Source organism: Drosophila kikkawai, chromosome X (assembly GCF_030179895.1).
Source record: "Drosophila kikkawai strain 14028-0561.14 chromosome X, DkikHiC1v2, whole genome shotgun sequence".
NCBI lineage: Eukaryota > Metazoa > Arthropoda > Insecta > Diptera > Drosophilidae > Drosophila > Drosophila kikkawai.
The window spans coordinates 23,006,065-23,015,363 of record NC_091733.1 but is presented as its reverse complement, the minus strand read 5'-3'; positions in this window follow the sequence as shown (position 1 = coordinate 23,015,363).

The window sequence follows — 9,299 nt, the reverse complement described above, 5'->3', positions numbered from 1 at the left end:
CAAACACAAAAATTTGTCACTAAAGCGGCTTTAACTTGTACCTGAGAAACCACTGTTTGGGATTTAGTTTGATGGTGTTTTGTGGCAGCAAAGTGTGAAGTTTATGCTTTCTTTTAGTTTAATTTTAACCTTAAAAGGTTATTAAATTAATATTAAATTGTAAAATAAATATTTAAATTTTTATTTAGCAAAGAAAAATATCAAATCATCACTATTCTCTTTTTAGATATTTTTATAAATATTTTTCTCTTAAAAAAAATAATATTAAAGTGCTGTAAGATTGAGACTCAACTTGAACACATTCCCAAGTTTTTATTTTATTTTAAAATTTAATTTTAAATTGTTAAAGAAATATTTTAAATATAATTGAACAAAAGTATATGAAATTAAATGTATTCTCCATTTAAAAGATTTTTAAATATTTTTTAAAATACGTTTTCTCTTCTGATAAAAATGATATTAAAAATCGCAAAAATCTGGCTCCACTTGAACATATGTATTCCCACGTTCTTATTTTATTTTAAAAATTAAAATTAAATTGTAATAAAAAACATTTTAATTTTCAGCATCTTTTTTTTTCAATATAATATTTTTTTACATATTTTTAAAATACATTTTCTCTTCTAAAAAAAAAATAATATTAAAGTGCCTTAAGTTTGGGGCTCAACTAGCTCATATTCCACCATTTTTATTTTATTTTAATATTTAAAATTAAATTGTTAAAGAAATATTAAAAATTTTATTGAAAAATATATGAAATTTTATCTATTATCCATTTAAATATTTTTAAGCGTTTTTTTAATACCTTTTCCCTTCTAAAAAAATAAAATTAAAGTTCCCTAAGCCTGCGGCTCAGTTTGAACATATTCCCACGTTCTTCAAAGGCATATTCCACGTGTTGTTTCCTTTTTTCTTGTAATATTTCCTTATTTTATTTTATTTTTTTATTTTTTGGGCAAAGGACAAATATGCTAAGAAGTCGCGGCCACAGCCTTTGCATAAAGTAGAAATTTACACATTCTTAGCAAAATAAATACGCAGGCACAAAGCCAGCGAGAAAAAAGGAGTACGAAAAATGTGAAATAAAATAAAAAGGATAACGTGAAATGTAGGAGAAAAAAAAGAAGAAGGACAAAGGAAAACATGCAGATCTTCTGGCGAATGTGGAAAAAAATCCGCGCCAAAGTAACCAACTTGAGTGAAAATTCTTATAATTTTTACAACCTCCACACACACACATTTGCACAAAGTAACTCAGGTCAGGCGGGCGATGCTGTGGGGTTTTTTTTTGGGCTAAAGGCTTAACAAAAAGGAGTTTGGTGGGGAATAGCCTGGGTTACCCAGCAGGTTAAGAAAATGCTAAAAAAAAAGAAAGAAAAACGAACATAAAGAAGATTTCAGCTCGTCATTTATGCGTTTATCTGCGGCCGCCACCAAACGCGCAATGTGGCAAGTTCTCCTTTTTTTCCTGCTCGGGGGTAAGTGTGTGTGTGTCTTAGGTGTCTGTGTGCAGGTGTAGGGTGCTGGATGTGCAGGCCAGGCAGACGGTGAAGGCTTTTTAGTTTGTTAAGAGAACTATTAGTTTGGCTTAAAAATAAATACAAAATAATACTTGAATTTATTATGATTATTTATTTAATAAATTGTTTATTTAATAAAAAATATTATACAATTATATATATATTATTTGACATTTTTATTTATATAATTAAAAAAGAAAGAAAAAGCGAAAGTCCAAGCAAAAGACAAAATTCAAATTAAATTAAATTTATTAATTTAATAAATTATATAATTAATATAAAAAATTATTATATTATATATATTATATTTGACTTGCACTTTATAAATTTTTAAACATTTTTATTTATATAATTTAAGAAATATAATAGAAAAGTGAAGCCCAAACCAAGGACATAATTTGAAATAAAATTACATTTATTTATTTAATAAATTATATAACAAATATTATTAATTATAAAATTATATGTTTAATATTAAACTTACAATATATGAATTTTTAAAATTTAAAATTTTTTAATTTAATTAATAAAGAAAAATTCATTAGTAAAGAAAGTAGCTTCCCCAATTATTTTCCTCTATGAAACCACTTTATTTTATATTTAAAATTATTATTTAAATTTAAAATTATAAAAATGTCTTCCTGGCCGAGACAGATCCTCTTCGCCTCCTGCTAAGTGACAACTTCCGACAGGATGCCCAAAAATTATGCAACTGCAGGCGGCTGAACGGATGCTGGCAAAGGACATGTGCGACCGCTTGCAAATCTTTGCATTTCTCTGACTCATCCTCTTCCTCTCTCTCTCTCTGTCTTTTTTTTGGTAACAAACAAAACGAAGAAAAAAAAAGCTGGAAAAATTATATTTAAGAAGATGACATTTTGCTGTTGGAAAACAGGGACAAAGCCGCCGCGGCTTCAGCTGCGGTTCCCCGGTGCGTGCGAGCCGTGTGTTTTTCCGGTGGCTCCTTCTTGCATTTGTTTGTCCTGGCCAAGAACGTTGCCCAATTAGCCCAAGAAGACTTGGCCAGCAGAGAGAGAGAGAACGAAGCGCCTCTTAATTAGGAGTGTTTATGTTTATTTGCCAAAGGATTTGCCCACAAAAAAAGGGATACAAAAAAAATTCTGAAAAAAGAAAGGCCAGCACTAAGCCGCGTGTCTTGGCCAAAAATCTTCTAAGCCGAAACAATTCTAGTATGTCCTATGTATTATTTTGCATTTTCCCAGGTGTAAGTGTGTGTGTGGGTACCGTTCCTTTTTAATTAACATTTATTTAACACCCCTGCGCACCCCTCTGAAGTGGCGAAAAATGACATACGACATCAAAGGCCCCCCGCAAAAAAGGGGGTGCAGGAGGTAAGGCCAAAGCGAGACAGATTAGTACGGTGGGTGGCTAGTGACGAACGAAGGGGCGTGGCAGCCATTACACGCGTTAATTTCATTAAAATTAAACACATGCCTGACCAAAAACAAAGGCCGCCCATGGGTTAAGTAGCCCTTTTTCCTGGCTAATATAAAAATAACATTAGGCCCCCCTCTACCACCCCATTTTATTTTATTTTATTTTATATTCCACCTTAAAAAATAGACAAGATCTCAGGTTGTATGTGTTACCTTTATTTTATTTTATTTTATTTTATATATGTTTTTTTCTGGCCGACAATGAGCTGCGTTCTACGTGTGCATCCTTGCGGCGTTTGCCCCTTCTGGCTGCGCTTTTTTGTCCCGCGCTCTCCTGGCTACATTTTTGTCTCTCGCCGGCTGTCAAACGTGGACTGCATACTTTTAGGCTGCCACTGTGTTCTCCACCCTCTCCCCCACCACCACCTCTCTCCATGTTATTTTCCCTGTTTTCCCAGGGCTTTTCCCGTGGATTTGTCGCCGCCACAAATGAAATGCGGAACAGGATTACACGGCCTTAGAGAGCCTGCCAGGCGGCGTGTCTATAAGTGAGTGAGAGGTCCTTGGCCAGGCCAAGTGTCCAAGTGCATTCCGGTGGCTACAGTAAACACTGAAAAAAAAGAACAGAAATATATAAATATTTATTAACTATATAGAAATGAATATATTGAAAAATATTCATGTAAACATCCTTTTACTTCTCTGAAAAATTGTCTTTTGCAATTTTTGGGTAAAGAAAGTAGAGTTTATTATTAATTTAAAATTAATTAAGGTTTATTTAATTTAATACATTTTATTAAACAATTAAAATCGTTCAGGAAAAGCTTTTTTTATTTTTATATTAATTAAATATTAAAAAAAATACTCTTTTTCTGCTCTAAAGCCAGTAAATATGTGCTTATTTTTAGTTAAAGAAATTAGAGTTTAATATTAATTTTAACATTAATTAAGATTTAGTTAAAATATATAAATTTTAATAGTTTATTAGGATTTTAATAGTTTATAGTGATTTTAATTATATTTAAGGATTTTAAAAATATTTAAGGGTTTTAATAGTTTATAATAATTTTAATTATATTTAAGGATTTTAATAGTTTATAAGGGTTTTAATAGTTTATAAGGGTTTTAATAGTTTATAAGGATTTTAATAGTTTATAAGGATTTTAATAGTTTATAAGGATTTTAATAGTTTATAAGGATTTTAATAGGTTATAAGAATTTTAATAGTTTATAAGGATTTTAATAATATTTAAGGGGTTTAATAGTTTATAAGGATTTTATAATTTATAAGGATCTTAATAGTTTATAAGGATTTTTAAAGATTATAAGGATTTTAATAGTTTATAAGGTTTGTATTAGTTTATTATTATTTTTATTATTATATAAAATTTTAAAAAACAATTAAAAGCCTTCAAGGGAAGCTTAACAAAAAATTATAAACAGAGGAAAAAATATTAAAAAAAAGGTAACCTCTTTTGCTAATATTGCCTGTATTTATTTTACTTTAAATATTTTTCAACACTATTTTATTGATTAACAAATATAATTTAATATTTTGTAAACCCAACAAAAAATTAAAAGTAAATTTAAAAAATTGTATTAAACTATTTCCGCCCTGAAAAGTGCCTTAAAAAATTCCGCTGAAACCGCAGAAGTCCTCCCACAGATTCCGATTCCGTTTCCCCCAAATCAAAATGGGGAAAATGGGAAACTAGGAAAATGGTAAAATGAAAATAGGAAATGGCCTAAAAACTTTAAAGCAATCAATCCACGCAGCCGGTTGATCCCAGAAGCCCAAGTCCATTGAAATCCACAAAACACAAATACAAGTTGAAAACGGTGAAAAACGTGGGGGCGGGGGGGAAAACGGCTTGGAAAAGGCGGAAAACTAAAGGCAAATGCGTCGCGTTTACAGCCTGGCAAAAATTAAAAGCAGCTGTCAAATGCATTTGATAGTTTTTAACCCCAAATACGGCCTCCTTTAACCCACTCAAAGCGTGCCCGCAAAACAACAAATAGAAAATTATGCTTCAATAAATAAATTTGCCTATGTGTGGGGTTTATTTCGAGTAGTTTTCCTCAGTTTTCCCCCGAACGTTTTGATTTGGGAAATGTGGGGGAAAAGCGGAAAGCCAGTGTGTCTGCTGTTAGCGGAAAAGGTGCGATTAATTGAAGAGATTTTGATAGAGGAAGGGGGGCCAACACAACTGTAAAATGTCCGCCAAAAGAGCAAAGTCCTTTTGGAATGCTCTATTTTATATAATTTATATACTTTTTACTTGTTGAAATATAATATATATTTTTATAAGAATTTATAAAGCAATAGTTTGAAAAAAGAAAGACAAAAAACTATAAAATATAATGCTTTAATATTTTAATTAAATTAAAATCATATAAAATTCCGTAAGGGTATTTTCCTTAAGGAAAACTGCTAGGGGAAAATCTGAAAAGGACCCAGGATAAACTGGTAGACTGACAGCAAAGACGGCTAGTTTTTTGTTTACCCAAAAGCCCACACACACATGTGTGCCTTCTATTTTCATTGATAATAAAAGGATAATAATAAAGTGCGCGTCGCGGCAAATATTTGGACTCCAACGGTGCATAGATATATATACATTCATCTGTACATATACATTTATAATCAGAACTAAAATCGGAATCAGACAGGCGACCCTTTCATCTGACTGCGTCCCAAAGTGGGTGTGGTTCTAGGGGTCCCTTTTTGCTATTTATTGTTTTCGACATATTTGTGGCTCTGTTTATTTGGCGCAGGATATGCTTCTACTTCTTCTTGGATTTTGGTTGGGGGGGATTCCCTGTGAAATCTCCCATGAAACCTCTTCGGCAATGGCATTGCTTAATTAACGTGAACACAATTGCATCTGGCGATGGGACCTCTAACTGTGTGGAGAATAAGGACTCTGATGCAGATGAGGATATAGATTTGAGTTTGGCTACGGTTACACGGATTGGGTTTTAGCCTCGGGGCAAGGCAGCAGGCCGCGATGACAGGATAACAGGCTAAGGACAAAGGAAAGGTCTATCGGGATATACAAATGATTTTAACTTGAAAATATTTTGGTTTGTTTTTTTAATAGATATTTTTAAAGATATTTTTAAAGATATTTTTAAAGATATTTTTTCATAGACATTTTTTAAGATTATTTGAAATATATTTTTAAAGATATTTTTTAAGATATTTTTAAAGATATTTTTAAAGATATAAAAATATATATTTTATAGATATTTGATATATTTTAAATATATTTTTATATAAATTTTGGTATATTTATTTATCTACTTGTTTATTTATATTTTTATCTATATTAACATATATTTTATTATAGTTTTTAATAAATATATATATTTTTTTATTACAATTTTAAATATATTTTGTTACACATTTTAAACCATCTTCTGCTTAGCCTCTATGCCAGCTCTGCCACCTGTCCTGCTCCAAGCTTCCTTCGAGTCCAAAACTAACCTCTGGTTAACCTCGGACTTTGACTGGCCATCCTTATTCGGGGCTCGACAGGAAGTAAAACGGAGCGTTGACAGTGGACAACATAAATTAACCAAAGTTGTATTTAAATCGAGAGGCGAGATTGCCATCTACAAGCGATGATTAGGCATAAGCGGCCTCTTCTACACCGGTTTTTTGACCCATTTTTGGGCTTTCAACCTCTCTGGTTTTTTTTGCATTGTTTTATTTTTTATTCATTGTATTTCCATTGTTTTTATTTCGGGTTTTCCTCTGCTTTTGCCTATCGCAAATGTGCGATGCTGCGGCCTTTTCTGGTCACAGAAACTCAAATGCAGGCAAAGAAATGCTAACAAGAACAGAAAAAGGGCTGAGAAAAATCAAGAAATAATATTTACAGACTGGGAAAATGTGGAAATAATTTAGGGAATAATATTTACAACCTTAGAAAATGTAGAAATAATTTTGGGAATTTATATATAATAAAAGAAATATAATTATATTTCATAAAAATGTTTTTATTTAACTAAAAACCTTTTAGAAACTAAATAAAATATATGTTAATATTTCCATTATTTAGTACATTTTATTTTTAACCTTTAAAACCTTCAATTATAATTTTTCGAGTGCATCTTTAAGGCAACATCTATCAGCCGGCGCACAAACATAATTTGCCATTTATGACAAATTGATAATCGTTAACAAGTTTTGTTCGGGGCACGCACCAAGTCTACCCCTCTCGCTCCCTCTGTCTCTCTGTCTCTCCTGCTCTGTCTGCAAAAATATGGCCAATTTGCATACAATGGCCAAAAGCCACGAGCCTTTGGTCGGATCGGGATTGTACGCACTTTTGGCCACATCGATAAGCGCCACTTGTCGCGGGTTAAAGTTCGACAAGAAAGGCACATTCTGTAGAGTTTATATATTTTTAGTGCTTAAAATCGGGTTTAAAAATTACAAATATATAATTTTTAAAAGTGAAAATTAAGTATTATAAATTATAAATATACAAATGAAAGAAAACTTACTTTAATAAAGTTTATACAACAAAGTTTACAGATGAATAAATTAAATATCATTTTCAGTGGTTAAAATAAAATAGAAAAATAGTTTAAATATTTAACTAAATTTATAAAAATTGGGAAGAATAATTTAATATTATTATTTAATATTTTATTTTGTGATTTATTGTTTTTAAACTGGTTTAAAAGCTGGTTATTGGCTCATTTTAATAGTAATTAATCTTTTCATTAAATTAAAAATCTTTTCTAACTTAAATCAGCTTTAAAAATATTTTAAAAAAATTTCCGCAATCTTAATTAATAATAAATATAATTTATCAATAGTTTAAGTGTTTTGTTTTATTAAAAACTAAAATAAAATAAGCATTTTCATTCATTTATTTTTATAAGAAATATATAATTACTGTTTTATTTAGGGTTTCACTCAATTTGTAACTCAGTTTCTTGAATATTCTCGCTCATACTCACTCCACACTCACTCCAAACTCACTCGACACTCACTCAACGTACTCACTCGCCTTGGGAACTTCCCCTCTTTGAGTGATAAAGCCAGCCAGAGCAGACTTTTCGAACCAAACGAGGGGAAATCTAGTTCGAAAATGATTTTATGCTCAATAAGACAGAGAAAGCACAAGAGAGAAAGGCAGGCAGAGCAGGATAGAGGGAGAGCGAGAGTGAAAAAGAGACATGAAGAGAGGGAGTGCAAGTGGAGAGGGAGGGCGATGAGTGTTCCACTGAGAAAGGGGAAATTCCCGAGTGGCTGAGTCAGTCTCCAAATCACAACTTAAATGAGATATTTTGCTTAAAAAATAATTTAAAAACTTAAAATTTAAAGTTGAATTAAATAAAATAATAATAAAATAGTTCATTTATAAATACAATTAATTGTTATATATTTTTTATATATTTTTTTTATTTAATTATATTTTCTTTTATATTTAATAACTTTTCCTAGAAACCTTTTAGTTTGCATAAAGTAACAAAGATTTACTTATTATTTTAAAATAATTTAAATTTATTACATTTTTTTAGGAATGTCACCGACTTTTCACCAACTTTACCCACTTTTAAGCCAAATTAAAACCCCAAAAACTGGGCCCGCTGCTTGGCGCCAGTTCATCAGAAAGGCGTCAACGGCCGATTGGCACACATATGGCGAAGGAGACAAGGACACACTGGACACTGGCTAACAGCGCAATATGCACTCCTTTTTGGGGGGAATCATCCAGTTCTGGATGAGGGACAGCGGCGACAACAGGACTCCGAAAAGGATGCGCGACATCATTTGTCAAAAGCAACGTTTTTGACATTTGCCGCGTTTCCCAGGGAAAGTGCGTGGCGGCTTCTCGCTGCTATTGAGTGTGTGTGTGTGTGTGTGTGTGTGTGTTGTGGGAGTGTGTGTCTGTGCCAAACAACAACAACAATAGCCACTCGATTGTCCTCGACTGACCGGAGCGATGTTTATCATTATTATCGCCACTCGCGTCCACTCAGCAAGCCAAAATCACAGGCTTGACTTGGCCTTGGAACCGACCAGCTTATACACTTTCTGCTTGAATAGCAGCTAAAATTCCCAAGTGGTAAGTACTTTTAATTTTATAATTTATTTTATTTTATATTTTATATTTTCTTTAATATAATTTTATATTCCCCAAAAAAGTATTAACCGTAGAGCATTTAATGTTTGTCTCTTGACTTGGTTTTTTGGCATTTGCTTGAATCTTTCGCTGATTTTGGCAACTGATTGTGGTTAAGACTCCACCAATAACTGCCAGGACCCCCCACTGTTGTGCTGTTGCTCCTTTTTCACTCCTCCTTCTCCTCCTCCTCCTCCTCCTCCTTCTCTGGAGAGAACACTTTCATTTAATTTCATAAT